The following is a 14078-nucleotide window of genomic DNA, read 5'->3' on the forward strand; positions in this document are numbered from 1 at the left end:
ACACTGTTGCAGTTCACATTTAGCTATGTATGTATGATCTCTGCCTGGTATGCCAATTTGCGAAAATAGCACTATAGTGTTTTTTATTCTCCCGGCAGTGGGCGATATAGCTTCTTATATAATGGATCTTGCTATCTTCCTGTGAAGAGGGGTCAGGGGACAGATGGAAGTTTGTTTCTGATTGCTGCAGCTTGATTCTTCATCCTGAGGGAGAGAGACTTGGGGGAGGGGTGCTGCTTGCTCCATCTGAGTCCTAATTGCAGAAAGCACAGCTGAGAAGATGGGCAGGTCTAGGGGGCCCCACAGGAGATGGTGGAGGGTGCTGCTGGTGGTGTCCAAAGGACATATTGTAATATTGGTGGTGAGCGCTAATAGAACAGACTGAAAGCCAGAGTTAGAGGAGAAGTGAGTGTGCATGGGAATGCCCCAAAGGGTGAATGAAGGTGAGGTAAGGGGGAATAAAACACTGCCTAGAGGGGTTGAGTTTCAGTTAGGTGAGCCTGAAGATGGAAGGCCAAGTGTTAATTTCCAAGTCATTGTAGTGTAAACTGATTCTGAGCAAGCAGCTCAGTGGAATCAGGAAGGTGTTTTGGCTTTTCTTTTGACTGCCACACCCCCTCCTGAGATGATGGAAACCTGTACTATTTCTGAGGCCTCTAAGGCCAGTTCAGTTGAGGCAAGTCACGTCTGTGCCAGAGCTTGAAGAGTTTCCCCAAAAGACATCTTCTCACAGAAACAATGTTTTTAAAAGGTTTCTGAAACTCAGCGGTGTTGCCTGCCACACCTAGTGCTAGTACTAGTACATAACAATGGTTGTTAATGGCTGCCAACATCACTTCAATAAAGCAAAGTTCAGTGGAATACACATTTCAGCACATCTGACTGGACAGCATCTCAAGAACGTTTTTTCTATAAACTTGCCCTAGCAAGAATGTCAAATGTTGAAAAGTGGATAGCATGCCGAGTAAAATAGAATTATTTAGGAAATTGTGGTAACAGCTGAAAGTTATCAAGCTAACTATAATGTTAAGAAAGCAAGGAGTATATAAATGAGCTCTACATAAATGAGGACCAGTGGTGCAATTCAGTAAAAAGAGTTAGGAATAACTGGTGGGGGGATTGATTATGTGGTACTATAGCAGAAGATATTTAAGACATGAATGTTAATAAGACCTGTTTGTTTGTTTGTGTGTGTGTGTGTGTGTGTGTGTGTGTGTATCTCACATTATATCACTATTCTTGTAAATAGGTAGGTTTACCCCCTTTTTCTTTTTTGTATAGATTGTTTGAAGAGCTAATACATAATTTTATATTTTTGTGCAAGATTCTCCTGTATGAAATTATGATTAACTTTCAATAAACTGTAATTGATAAAGGAGAAAAGGGGAGAGTAGATTGTTGCAGAAATATTTTAGTGGAAAGTGAGTGGCTATTGAGAGGGAGACAATTAGGTTAAATTGTACAAATGCTTACATTGAACATACATCCCTTATTAGATATGGGTAGAAGCACCCATGGTGCCTTTAAAAATATTTTCCCCAGGCAGCTGATCTGGAAAGGGATAACTTCTCAGTGGACTATGAAATGAGCCTGTTGCCAGGCAGAGTAAGTGGGGCAAGAGATGACCAGGAGAGCCCTAGCATTGTGAGTCGTTTTCTTTGGGGGGGGGGGTAGGCTTTCCATACATTTTTGTAGCCAGGTGGGGGAGCAGGGATAGAGTGATGCAACAATTTAGAATTAAGCCATGACATCAAGTTTGGACATAATAACAAACTACAGTTTGTAGAAGCTGAGATCCACAACTTGCAGCTATGTGTGAAAAATTCCTTTTCCTACTCAGCATCTTTTCAATCCCTTTCAGTATGTCCATTTACCAGCTCAAGAAGAAGAAGAAGAAGAAGAGTTTGGATTTGATATCCCGCTTTATCACTACTCTACGGAGTCTCAAAGCAGCTAACAATCTCCTTTCCCTTCCTCCCCCACAACAAACACTATGTGAGGTGAGTGAGGCTGAGAGACTTCAGAGAAGTGTGACCAGCCCAAGGTCACCCAGCAGCTGCATGTGGAGGAGCGGAGATACGAACCCAGTTCACCAGATTACAAGTCCACCGCTCTTAACCACTACACCACACTGGATGATTCAATCCGACGCCTAGTTCTATAATGTTCCCCCTGCCCAGTCCTCAGAAAGCAAAGTTTGCCTTGCTCCTTTGTCAATTCCCACAGCACAGACTTCTACCTTCTGCTCGTCACCTCCCATCTCCCTGCCAGTCTCTCCCATATCACTGAGACTTGGATGCACTGCTTGGATGCAGCCCATTTTTGGAATAGCTATTTTATGTTCTGGTGGGATAACATCAGGAACATAATACCCATGGTTCCAGTTACAGATAGGTAGCCGTGTTGGTCTGCCATAGTCAAAATAAAAAAAATTCTTCCAGTAGCACCTTTAAGACCAACTAAGTTAGTTCTTGGTATGAGCTTTCGTGTGCAAGCACACTTCTTCAGATACACTGAAACAGAAGTTGCCAGATCCTTCTATATAGTGAGAAGGTGGGGAGGGGTATTACTCAGAAGGGTGGTGGGAATGGGAGATTGGCAGATAGCTGAGATGAGCCTGCTGACGACTCTTAACGACTGTAATAGGTCTTACAGGAAAAGGCTTAGTCATGTATAATGGATTGGATTCTTATCCCATTATACATGACTAAGCCTTTTCCTGTAAGACCTATTACAGTCGTTAAGAGTCGTCAGCAGGCTCATCTCAGCTATCTGCCAATCTCCAATTCCCACTACCCTTCTGAGTAATACCCCTCCCCACCTTCTCACTATATAGAAGGATCTGGCAACTTCTGTTTCAGTGTATCTGAAGAAGTGTGCTTGCACACGAAAGCTCATACCAAGAACTAACTTAGTTGGTCTTAAAGGTGCTACTGGAAGAATTTTTTTTATAATACCCATGGTTTCAGATGTTGGTTTGTTGGCCCCAGAGATAGTTTGTAAGCCTGGTTTGGCTAAGATGTAAAAACAAGCTAGAGTTAAACTAAAGTAAAAAATCCATAGTTTGGTCCATGCATACTTTTCCTGTGGAGACAACGTTGGGAAGCCTTAGGGCAAAATACGCTGTGGAGAAAATTTCCTTTCTTAATTTTAGTATGCTTTGTCTATTGGGATAGAAGGGCCATTATACTGTCAGTTATTTAACTGCATGACTTTGTGATGAACTCGCAAATATAATTATTTAAATAAATAAAAAATAACCATGAATTCAAATGAGGTTTCAAATAAAGGGAAGAAGTGACTAAAGAATGATGATTCATTCTTTGTACATCATTATGGGAATAGCTTCCTCGCTGGATACTTCTAGACTGAGTCAGTGAGCTATATATTTCAGAAAATGGAGGGGGAAATAGGAACGGCAAGAAAACAAATTAGACTACATAAATAAAAGGAATATTGCTAGTTAAATTCTGTTTGCACCATTAATTTAACATCTGGAGTTTTTAAACATGTGCTGGAAGTCAGTTTCTTGATGACTATGTAGCTATTATGTAGATTTTTAAAAATATATAAGCTAATTCTGCCTAAGCTATCAGTAAAAGCTTACTAACAAGGTTTGTGAAGGAATTGCTTAAGGTAATTTGAATGTTAGTTATCATGCAATATGCACTGAGGTATTTGTTTTGATTCATTTGGAATGCCAAATTTCCTCAATTTCTAAAGGATTTATTGTTGTTATTTAGTCATTTAGTCGTGTCTGACTCTTCGTGACCCCATGGACCAGAGCACGCCAGGCACTCCTGTCTTCCACTGCCTCCCACAGTTTGGTCAAACTCATACTGGTAGCTTCAAGAACCCTGTCCAACCATCTCATCCTCTGTCGTCCCCTTCATCTGTCCACGATCTGTCCTTCATTTTTTTGATGTTGAGCTGCAGACCATATTTTGCTCTCTCCTCTTTCACCCTCATTAAAAGGTTATTTAATTCCTCCTCACTTTATGCCATCAAGGTTGTGTCATCTGCATATCTGAGGATATGCTTCTTTTAAACATGTTCGTTATCCAACAATACAGGACCTATCTTATGAATAACCACAATTCCAGAAGCTCACCTGCATATTCAGACAATGACACTCTTCAGGCATTCTCCCACTTGCAGTTATTATCAGTTGACTGGTCCCTTTCCTTTGCTTATGTCACTATTACTGCTCCCGCAGTCTTCCATGTGCTGGAGGCTGGAATTCTGTAGGACAGTCTGTTCTACATGTGTGGGTTTGTTGTGTGATTTAGAACCTTGGAAGTTCTGGGTTCATGTGTGGAGCCTATATAAGTATAAAAGGCTCTCTGCTACAGAAGCTATCCCTCCAACTCGTAAAGGCTAATAGGAACATCAGAATTAGAACATTTGTTCCTGCCCTTCCTATTGCATGAGGGTCAGAACAACTGAAGAGAGCTAATTATGTTGATGAATGCATATGCTGAAATTAAATGAAAATCTTCTCTTTATATTTGAATGACACCATTGACTGCAAACGGTAGACATTTGAGAGACTGACATATTTGTCTATGACAGCAAGTTGCTCACTTAGAACTCCCCATGACCCTAAAATTCTGACTTTTCTAAAATTCTAGATCTGGTCACTTGCACATCTAGCATGAGACCTTAAGTGTTATGTGGACTGCTATTTGAGAAGAGGGCATTTCACAGCTTGCAATAGACATCTGTGATGAGGTAAAGTGTGAATAGGCAAAATACAAACGTAACAGCTTTTCTTCATGATTCACAATTCTCCAGCTCCTATGAAATGCTGAGTCTGGAAATAATGATATAAAATCCTGTCACTGTGTTGGCACTAAAAATCTTAACTATAAATCTGTGGGCAATTAAACCATTTTAGATGATTTTGACTATCTGGTAGTCAAATGACTGTGGAGCCACTGTAGTAAAGAAACTTTATAGGGACTTCTTGGTACATTAGGGATATAAGAAAGTAGGCTTCCGGTTCTGCTCTGCCTTAATAGAGGCAGCCCCCACTTTAACTAAATTATATAATTCAGAATTTGAATGATTGGCATTCATAATTTTATTATAAATTGATATTGTTATAATGAGGCTATTGGACTGTAATTGAAAATGAATTTAAAAAATAAAATTAAAAAAGGAAGGTAGGAAAGTAAGAAGACAAGGGAAACCAATGTAGCCCCCTTCAGATGTTGCTGGACTGAAACTCCCATCATCTCTGACAGTTGGCCATGCTGGCTGGGACTGATGGGAGTGGCAGTCTAATAGAGTCTGGAGGGTACCATAAGGGCTACCCCTACACTAGATCTTTCCTCTACCATTGACCTAATTGCTAAATTCAATTGATATAATGAGTTTGATCCAGATCACCACATGCATACACATTCATGCAGATAGTGCTTAAGATCATTAAAGGGACTGGGGGATCTGTCCACCTCTTCCAGTTGGTAAAGCAATATGAGTCCTTGATTAAGCTGTGGAGTGGCACTAGAGGAGGATGTGAGAGGTTTTTACAGACACCTCCCCATTCCTTTTAATGACCATGTGCACTATCTGCAAATATGCTCATAGGTGTGTGGTTGAGGAAGGAAATGTGATTCTATTATACACTATAGTATAATATAACGTGGTGATGCATCTGCAGTGAATTTGCTCTAGGGTTGCCTTATTCCCAAAATTGAAAAGTTGTTGAGGTTTTTTTTTGGAACATCTTGCAGAAAAACCATTCGTTTTGGGTTTTTCCTTATATATGTATTTTTTTAAAAAATAGAAATGGCCCATTCCTGGACATATGGCAACCCTATCAAACCTGATGTTTTTATATGGTTCTTGCTTCAGCCTATGCCTGCAGTAGAGGCTATTGGTATTCTGAATTGGCTTCTGTAGACTCAAATCGCCTTCTTGACCTTTAAATGTGTGTAGATTATAAGCCCTGTGGGAGGCGCCATGGAATATTCTTGTTTGGTACATCACCTGGCACATCCTTGATGTAATGAATGTGTAGTAATAGGTTATATATAGGGGACTAAAATGCGCAGATCTCTGCTCAACTGCTGACTTAGATGGAAATAGAGAAACCCTGGGGACATTTTAATCCCCAAATGTGATTGCCTGATGTTAGAAAGGCTGAATCCTTCACATAAAGATTTGTCTCAGCTAGGGCCTTACTTAGCTCCACTGAATAATGTCAAACTTGAAAGGGAATAGAGGTTTGCTCATATCTTTCAGCTAAGCTGATATCCTTTTGCCTTGTAGCTTGGGTTTGCTGATATCCTCTTGCCTTGCAGTATCCAGGAAAAGGGTTTTTTCTTTTTCAAATTGGAAGTTATCCACAGAAGGTTGTGAGGAAGTGTATCTGTGAAAATGACTTTTAATTCCCTCCACGACATGTTACGAAGTGAGCCTAGGAGTGGAGCTTAAACATTAGGAGAACCTGAAAAACAGTCCTTGCAGTAGACGGCAGTAAGTAGTATGTGTTCTTTAACAGCCCTGAATACAGACAATGTAATTGTTATTTTGATTAAGACCCTTGAGGTTGCTATCACTATTTTACTGCAGTGACAGGCTGTTTCTTTCCATGTTTGCTCCAGAGAACTGAAGAAACTCCCACTAATTTCACAGAGACTTCCTGCCATATCAGGATGCTTATGACTGCAGACTAGCGAACGAGGGTGGTATTCAGCTGTGTGAGCAGAACATCTGCTTACACAACAGAACTCCCCCTGTGTGTGCTCCATGCCATGAACAAAATGGACACTGTCTGTATGGTAGGAAGCTGCTGCATGTTCAGCCTCATGTTGTATAAAACTGGACGACATATATTGTGCTGCCTCTTTAAGGAGACTAAATGGAAAAGTTCACTGAAAACATAAGCTAGAAAAAGGTATTAATTTTCTCATTTCAGAGCACTGACACATTTTTTGTTACATTGGTTAGCCAGCAACAGCCAATTCCCAAGTGCCTGAAAGATTTCTTGAAATTGTCATGTAATTTATCCTCACCAGTGAACTTCTATGAACTTCTATACATGCACTGTGATTCTGAACTTACAGGATTCCCCAGCTCTTAAATAAAATCTACATTTTAAATAACAGACTAGAGCATGAAGAAAGGAGGATTTGCTAATAAATAACTCGCATGTCGAAGCAAAAACACAATTTAGGTAAACTAGCGACTGTGCTGCTCATTGGTAACAGCCCCCCCCCCGAACATGGTTTATTTACCAAGCTTAGCTTATGATTGTTCCATGCTTCAGCATTCCTGGAGCTTTTACATGCTTACATCTCTTTTTTAATTCATTTATAAATTATACTTGCATAAAAATTATTTCTAAGGAGAAAAGGTGAAAGCATGAATCTTTTCTATCTCTGAGACAAGCTTTGTTTGAGTAGTCACACACCTGACTCATTTAAAAAGCCGTAGCATATTCTGCAGTATGATGCAAATCGAACAAATTAAAATCATACAAATTAAGAACTGAACTTCTAGCTGTTTGGGGGCTGGATTTATGTCAGCTGATGTTGGGATATCACCCAATATAAAGACCCACAGTTTCAATATCCATTTCTTATCCTCATGACTCCCCCAATTTTTGCTCAAATCACCCCTGCACATCTTTAAAAAATAAAATTGTGAGGGTGGGGAGGGAAACATCACAAAAGGGAAGAGGGTTGAGCATGATCCTGTGTGAGAGGGAGGGAAAGTTCATTTTCAGTGCCCCTAATAACTAACTGAACATAAAAACACTCCCATTTAACTGTTCAGGGGAAATGTCAATCTATCAGGATGGTCATGCATTGTATTTGTACATGATTTAGTAAGTCTTGTTTGAGTACTTGGTACATTGTAAGGTTCTGTAACGTACAGTACTTTTTAGGATGCAGAGTGAAAATAATAATACAATAAAGTTTCCCCCTCTTTTGTGTATTCTGCTGCCTAGTCAATTTTCTTGGTGTGTAGCGAATGTCTTTAAAAAAAAAAAAAAATCTTTAAGAACATTACTTGGGCTACTCGCTTGCCTAGACTCTGAACTTACTACCTATCATTATCCCTCATTACCTGACCTACTCAGCTTTTTCTTGTGCAGCTGCCTATAATGGGTGATTTCTCTGAGCTGTGCTGTCGAGACATTGTTATATTTCATAGAGGGGAGAAAAATCGCACTTCTTCAATCGATAGCATTGCCATGGGGACTCCTGCAAAAAAGTCTCTTCTCAGTTTCTCTGCGTTGGTGTCCTTTGGATAACTAGTATAAAGTGGAGCCAGGGTGTGGAGGAGGCCTGAAAGATCTTGCCGAAGACTCTTGTAAATTGCCATGCTGGTAAGCATAAAGGTAATAGGGTGTCAGCTAACAGCGTGAGGAAGAATCTGAGAGCAAACCACAAAATTAAGATGTGATGGTACTGGCTGCTGACAGTGCACTTTATTGGATAAAGGATAGACTGTGTCTCAACGGAAATAGTGCAGGCAGATGTTCCAATGAGCTAGGCTGTCCTTTTGGATGGATGAAAATACCAGCCTTCTTTTCTTCTTTTCTTTTCTTTTTTAATGGCACAAAATGCTTTCTTCCAGCTCTTCATTACATTTGGGCAGCTAGCAATTTATTTATGAGAGCAGGAAGTGTACTTGAAATAAAGCCCTTGTTGCAAAAGAAAGCAAGTAAATCAAGGAATACTGGATGCCAGAAAAGAGCATAATGCTTAGCAACAAGAACACCATGCCTGCTGCTTACTCCAGTTGCTGCAGAATGAGTTCGGTTGCTGTCTGGCCTTAATTTTATATATCGGTGTGCATTCCTCTTTCAAATTCAGCATGAGGGAGTATTCTATCAGGACATGTGTATCTACACCATGGCATTTGTGAGGGATAATCTCTTGCCCTTGTGAATGCTCTGGAGGGGAAGAGAAGGTTCAGCCTTCCTTCACTCTGCAGACAGCCATTGCAGGGGATGTAAATCAAGGACTGGACTGTCACTAGGACTCATTTTTTGTCTTCCCTCCTGCAATTGCTTCAGAGGGAAAGGGGTAGCTTATTATCCTTGCCCCACAAATGGTTGTTGGAAAATGTTTTGAACTCAGTAGCAGCCCTGCCAAAGGAAATCATGTGTCTGAGTAAATTTCTCCTCCCACTGAGATTGCTTCGGAGAAGGAGAAAGCACCAGAATTCCTCTTTTCCAAAGTTGCAATTCAACTCATTTCCTCCTATATCTCTGTGTTTTCCTGCAAGGGTAGGACATTTTGCTAATGTATAACTAGTGAAGAGGATGGTTGATTTGATTAGTCCACAGGTAGCCAACATGGTGTCATCCAGATGTTGTATCATCATTGACAATTGCTAGGGATAATGAGATTTGCAGTTTGTAATATTTGGGTAACACCATGCTGGCTATCCCTGGATTAGTCACATAGATTCTGGATGGCCAGTTGCTAGGGCCCATGGTGACTAGAGGAACTATTTGAGTTGGACTTCCGGGTTGGTGCGACTGGCTAATGGCGGATTCCCTCCGAGCTCCAGAGGGAATCGGCTTAGCAGGGGGCTGGGTCTTGCCGTGCCGGCGACACGGGGACCCTTAAAAACCACGGGCACGGAGCCCGTGGACATGGTGACTCGGCGGGCACCGTAAGCGCCCTCCTGACTCGTGAAAGAGCCTTTTTAAAGGCTACGGATCGGGTGCCAGGGAGTGGCGTGGTGCTGTGAGTCCTCCGCTTCCCCTGCCGAGCGAAGCCGCATGCCATTCTTCGGTCAGCGCTGACTTCTTCCTACTAAATTTGGACTTAAAAGCTACAACAACCCGTGAGTAATTGGAAAATTGGATTACAATATTTTTGGTCTTGGATTTGGCACGAGCGGGGGAGCCGAAAAATAAGGAAGTCCGTCTCCCCCCTATTGTAAACAGTGCAAAGCAAGGACTGTTAACTAAAGTTGCGGGAAGAATTTGGATACGGATACTAATTCCACGGATTTAAAACGACTAAGCTAATGTGCTGGAGGACTAGAGTTTACTTTGTTTGAAATTAACTACCATTTTTCTCGAGCCCGGGAGCAACCCGTGTTAAGAGCCTGCTGGGGATATACAGGAACCTTTGACAGCTGTCAAACTAGCTGTCAAAGCTGGAAAAATTGAAAACTGAAACTCTAACCGATTAAATTGCTACAAAATATTGAAAACAAAGAAAGATTGTTACAAACAAATTTGACTTTTGGATCGGAAGGGAAAAGAACACTAAGTAACCAGAATCCCTCTAGAGGGGATTCTTGGACATTACAAGAATGGAACTAAAAAAGGGAATACAGGAAATACGTGCTGGCTTGGAGAAGCTGACTTCTCTCGTGGGAAAGTGGTTAGAGATGAATGAGAAAGGCCTTGTTTTGTCTACGAGCCCTTCAAACCCGAAGTTATCTGAAAATATACCAACTGAATTGGAAAGGGACTCGTTGTTCAAAACACAGGCAGCTGGACAAGAAAAAGAACCAAAGATTGAGGAGGAAAAGACATCTGCCAAGCAAGAGGAGCTGAAAGAAGGGAAGGCTGAGACATCACAGAAGAGAAAAGAGAGACGGAGATCTGCTAAGAAGAAACTCAAATTGACCAAGGTTAAAGTTGGACTATTTGGGACATATAGATTTATGAAACAGCGTTGGAGCACCATCTTTAAACAAGTAGGTCTTGTTGGAAGAATCATGGTCAGCATTGAGAAAATACTTTTTCGATCCTGGGAGTTAAGTACGAGAGACTTTCGAAGAAATCGGCTGAAAGGGACTGTGAGAGATTTGCGTGCCTCGGACGTAAGATCACCAGGCTAAAAAGATGGACTAAATGTATTTTGGTTAAGGATTGAAACCGGGGAGAGAAGCGTGGGATTTAACAGTCCGAAGGGGGCCTGTATTTTTTCTTTTTTTTTTCTTTTGTGCTTCTGCAGTATAAATATTATAGGCTTTTTATTGTTATAAGAATGGGGAATTCGTGGAGGGGAAATAGTGGCAGCTTTAGGAAAGGTATCTTTTTTAGTTTTACGCTTACATTTTTGTTTTTTCTTCCTCTATATATAGGGTTAAGGTATATATTTTAATAGAATGCTAAGGTATAATAATGAACTAAAATATAATTTTACTATAAAAATTATTTTAATTAAATTAGGGTTAAGCGATTTTAATAAACTATGTTTCAGGATATTAAGGGGAAAACTTGCTTGGATAAATAATTGGAGTTGGAAAACAATAAGGGGAGACGTGGGGAAGTTCTGAAAAGAAGTTACTGAAAATGAGTGTTAAAAGGTGGAAATTTTCTTCGCTATCTTTTGTTGTTCTTCTTCTTTTTCTATTTTTCCTTTTTTTTCTCTTTTGGATTTCCTACTTTTTTCTTATCTCTCTATTTCTTTTTTCTGCTCTGTTATTTGTAACCTTTTGAAAATTTAATAAAGATTATTAAAAAAATAAAATAAAAAAAAGGAACTATTTGAGTTGACATCATTTTCTCTAAGCGAGAAAGAAATCCTGGGGTTGAGGTGAATATGTCACTGAAGATGTAGAACCATCATACAACAGTTTGGGATACCTGAGGATTCCAGTCTTTTCAAATTCCAATATGAAATGACATGATCTCATGTGCAGACCAGAATTTTACAATCCACTGGGTAACTCCATCTCTAAACATGCAATACAGTTTTCAGCAGGATCAAAACACTCATTTAAGTACATGTTTTAAGAGAAAATACAGATTTAAGTAGATAGTGAAATATGTATCTTTAGCTTTCTTTTAAAAAAAATAATCACAGTTTACTGTGAAAAATGAAAGAAATTATGGGTAAAAACATGAGAAAGTGACACAGAGCAGAAATTGACAGATTCACATATCCCTAACAGCAGCTGTGGAAAAGCGGAATTCTATGCTAGGGGGTTATTAAAAAGAAATTAAGAAATACAACTCCAAATGTTATAATGTCTCTCTAAAAATCTGTGTTGCATGCATACTTGGGATATATTTTTAAGAGATTTAGACTTTAATTTTTAGGCTATTTTCATTGAAGTTTGTTTTTCTTGTTGCTTTACTATACTTTGTGTATTTTTACTCTTGTTATAGATTTTTAAGAGGTTTTATAGAAAGACTGGATATAACTATATCATAGTTATATAACAATATATAACAGTAGGAAAGGGCTACTGCCTTCATGCCCTGTGTGTGGGTTTCCCAGAGGCATCTGACTTGATACTGTGTGATGCTCAACTAGATGGACCTGTCAGAGGGAGGGTTCTTAGGTACTGGCAGTCTTTTTTTCAGGGGGTACTTAAGGGTATGCAGGACTGGCTACTCTTTTTGTTGTTGTTAAAAAGTGTGACACTTACTGTACCAACTTCATGGCGAGTACTGGCCCCTATTCTAGATAAAAAGCACTGGATACTGGTAAGACACTTCCTACAATCTTCTTGGTTCCTTTCTTTTTATGCTGAAGTGCACATTCAAATTGAAATAATGTTATATAGGTCATGCTGCTGAGAATGATGTATGTAATCAATATAAAGGATTTAATTGTGGGTTTCTCCAGAAACTGACATCCCGATAAGTTTGAACATTTAGTTGATCAGAATAGGGCTTTATATTCAGAGTCAGGATCAGACTGATTTGGCAGTGAAAGGACATTTCACTGCCAGCTCCAGGGCTGAGTTCCCCATTTTTTTCCTGGGTAATTCAAGTCTTCTGCCATACTGAAGCTATCTGAAAGCTTGTAAGCTTTATCCACTTCCTGTTTCATGAACTGGATTGATAATTGAAACAAAAAATAAAAAAATTCCTTCCAGTAGCACCTTAGAGACCAACTAAGTTTGTTATTGGTATGAGTTTTTGTTGGATTGATAATTGTCATGGTCTCAGCCTTAAGCTCAAAGTAGGAGGAGGATGACTTTTCCAAGTTCAGGGCTTCTGTGTACCACTAGTTGAGGAATTGGACCAAGATCCTGACATTGAACCTGAGGTTAATGTTCAAGAGCTTGCACAATCTAAGCCAGGACCCTCATGAATGCCTCCCCCCAGTCCAGTCCACCTGCACAACCAAGTACCTCCACTGCACTAAATCAACAGTGCAAGAGAGCACATTGAGCGGACTGCCACAGAAAGAAGTATTTACTTCCAGGCTAGTTGGTTGGCCCTTTCAGGAGAAGCTTAGGATGAGAGACTAAATAGAGGGACTCCAAACTTTGTCAGAACAAGATGGTTATTTAGGGGTTTCAGTGGTGTTGACCTTTCTCATAATCAAGATTATAAAGTTACATGCAGTTCAAAGACAGCAATGCTTAGTTGTTATATGAAGATCAGTTCCAAATCTTGGATAGTATGTAAAAACTGCATATGCTGGGAGGGACGTTGTTCATAATGTGAAAATGACTGAGAATATGTCAGAGGACTCTGCATATTTGATGCACACAAGTAATTTGTATGTGGCATTTCCAGGTAAATCTTGGAAACAGGTAAATCTTGTAACTGGTATTTATGCCAAATAAATTAGTGGATTCAAATCTTCAGAGTATCTTAATTTGTACATTCAGAGTTGGGAATTTTTTCCCCAGACTTTGAAAAGTCACTTTAGATACTTTCTGGATTATATAAATCCTAGCCATTATTATTAGCCTTTTGTGCATGGCTTCATCTGAAGTGTAGAATAGTCTGTTTCAAAAATAACTTGTGAAGGGAACATAGTAATTGAGGTCAGATGCAGCCACAGTCTTGATGAATTGTACACTGAGAACTGCATTAAATGGGCAGCATCCATCTGGAGATGAGTTCAGCACTAAGGGGTTTCTTTTATCCTCTCTTTGCTTTGTAGCTTGGTGATTAACTGCATATTTGTGTCTTAGAGCCCCTGTTTCTGGATACTCATCTTTATGAAGTAGAGATGTGTGTATTTCTTTATCCTCCAGAGAAGATGATTTTGTGTTTCATTATGACTTTTACCATTCTCTTAGGGTACTGTGTAGCTTTGGGAAGAGATGCATTCTTAGAGAAAATCTCTTGCCATTCATGCCACAGGAGTTTTCCATTGGTTATTGCCTGCAGTCACTGAATT

The 14078-nt window shown here is 39.8% G+C and overlaps 1 protein-coding gene across 4 annotated transcripts in view; it reads left to right on the plus strand.

Moving 5' to 3' along the window:
• The window catches only part of KCNIP1 (potassium voltage-gated channel interacting protein 1), a 598834-nt gene that overhangs the window by 230854 nt on the left and 353902 nt on the right, over window positions 1–14078 (plus strand). The gene's annotated exons all lie outside the window — the stretch shown is intronic.

This window comes from Podarcis pityusensis (genome assembly GCF_964106645.2).
Source record: "Podarcis pityusensis genome assembly, chromosome: 2".
Taxonomy (NCBI): Eukaryota; Metazoa; Chordata; class Lepidosauria; order Squamata; family Lacertidae; genus Podarcis; species Podarcis pityusensis.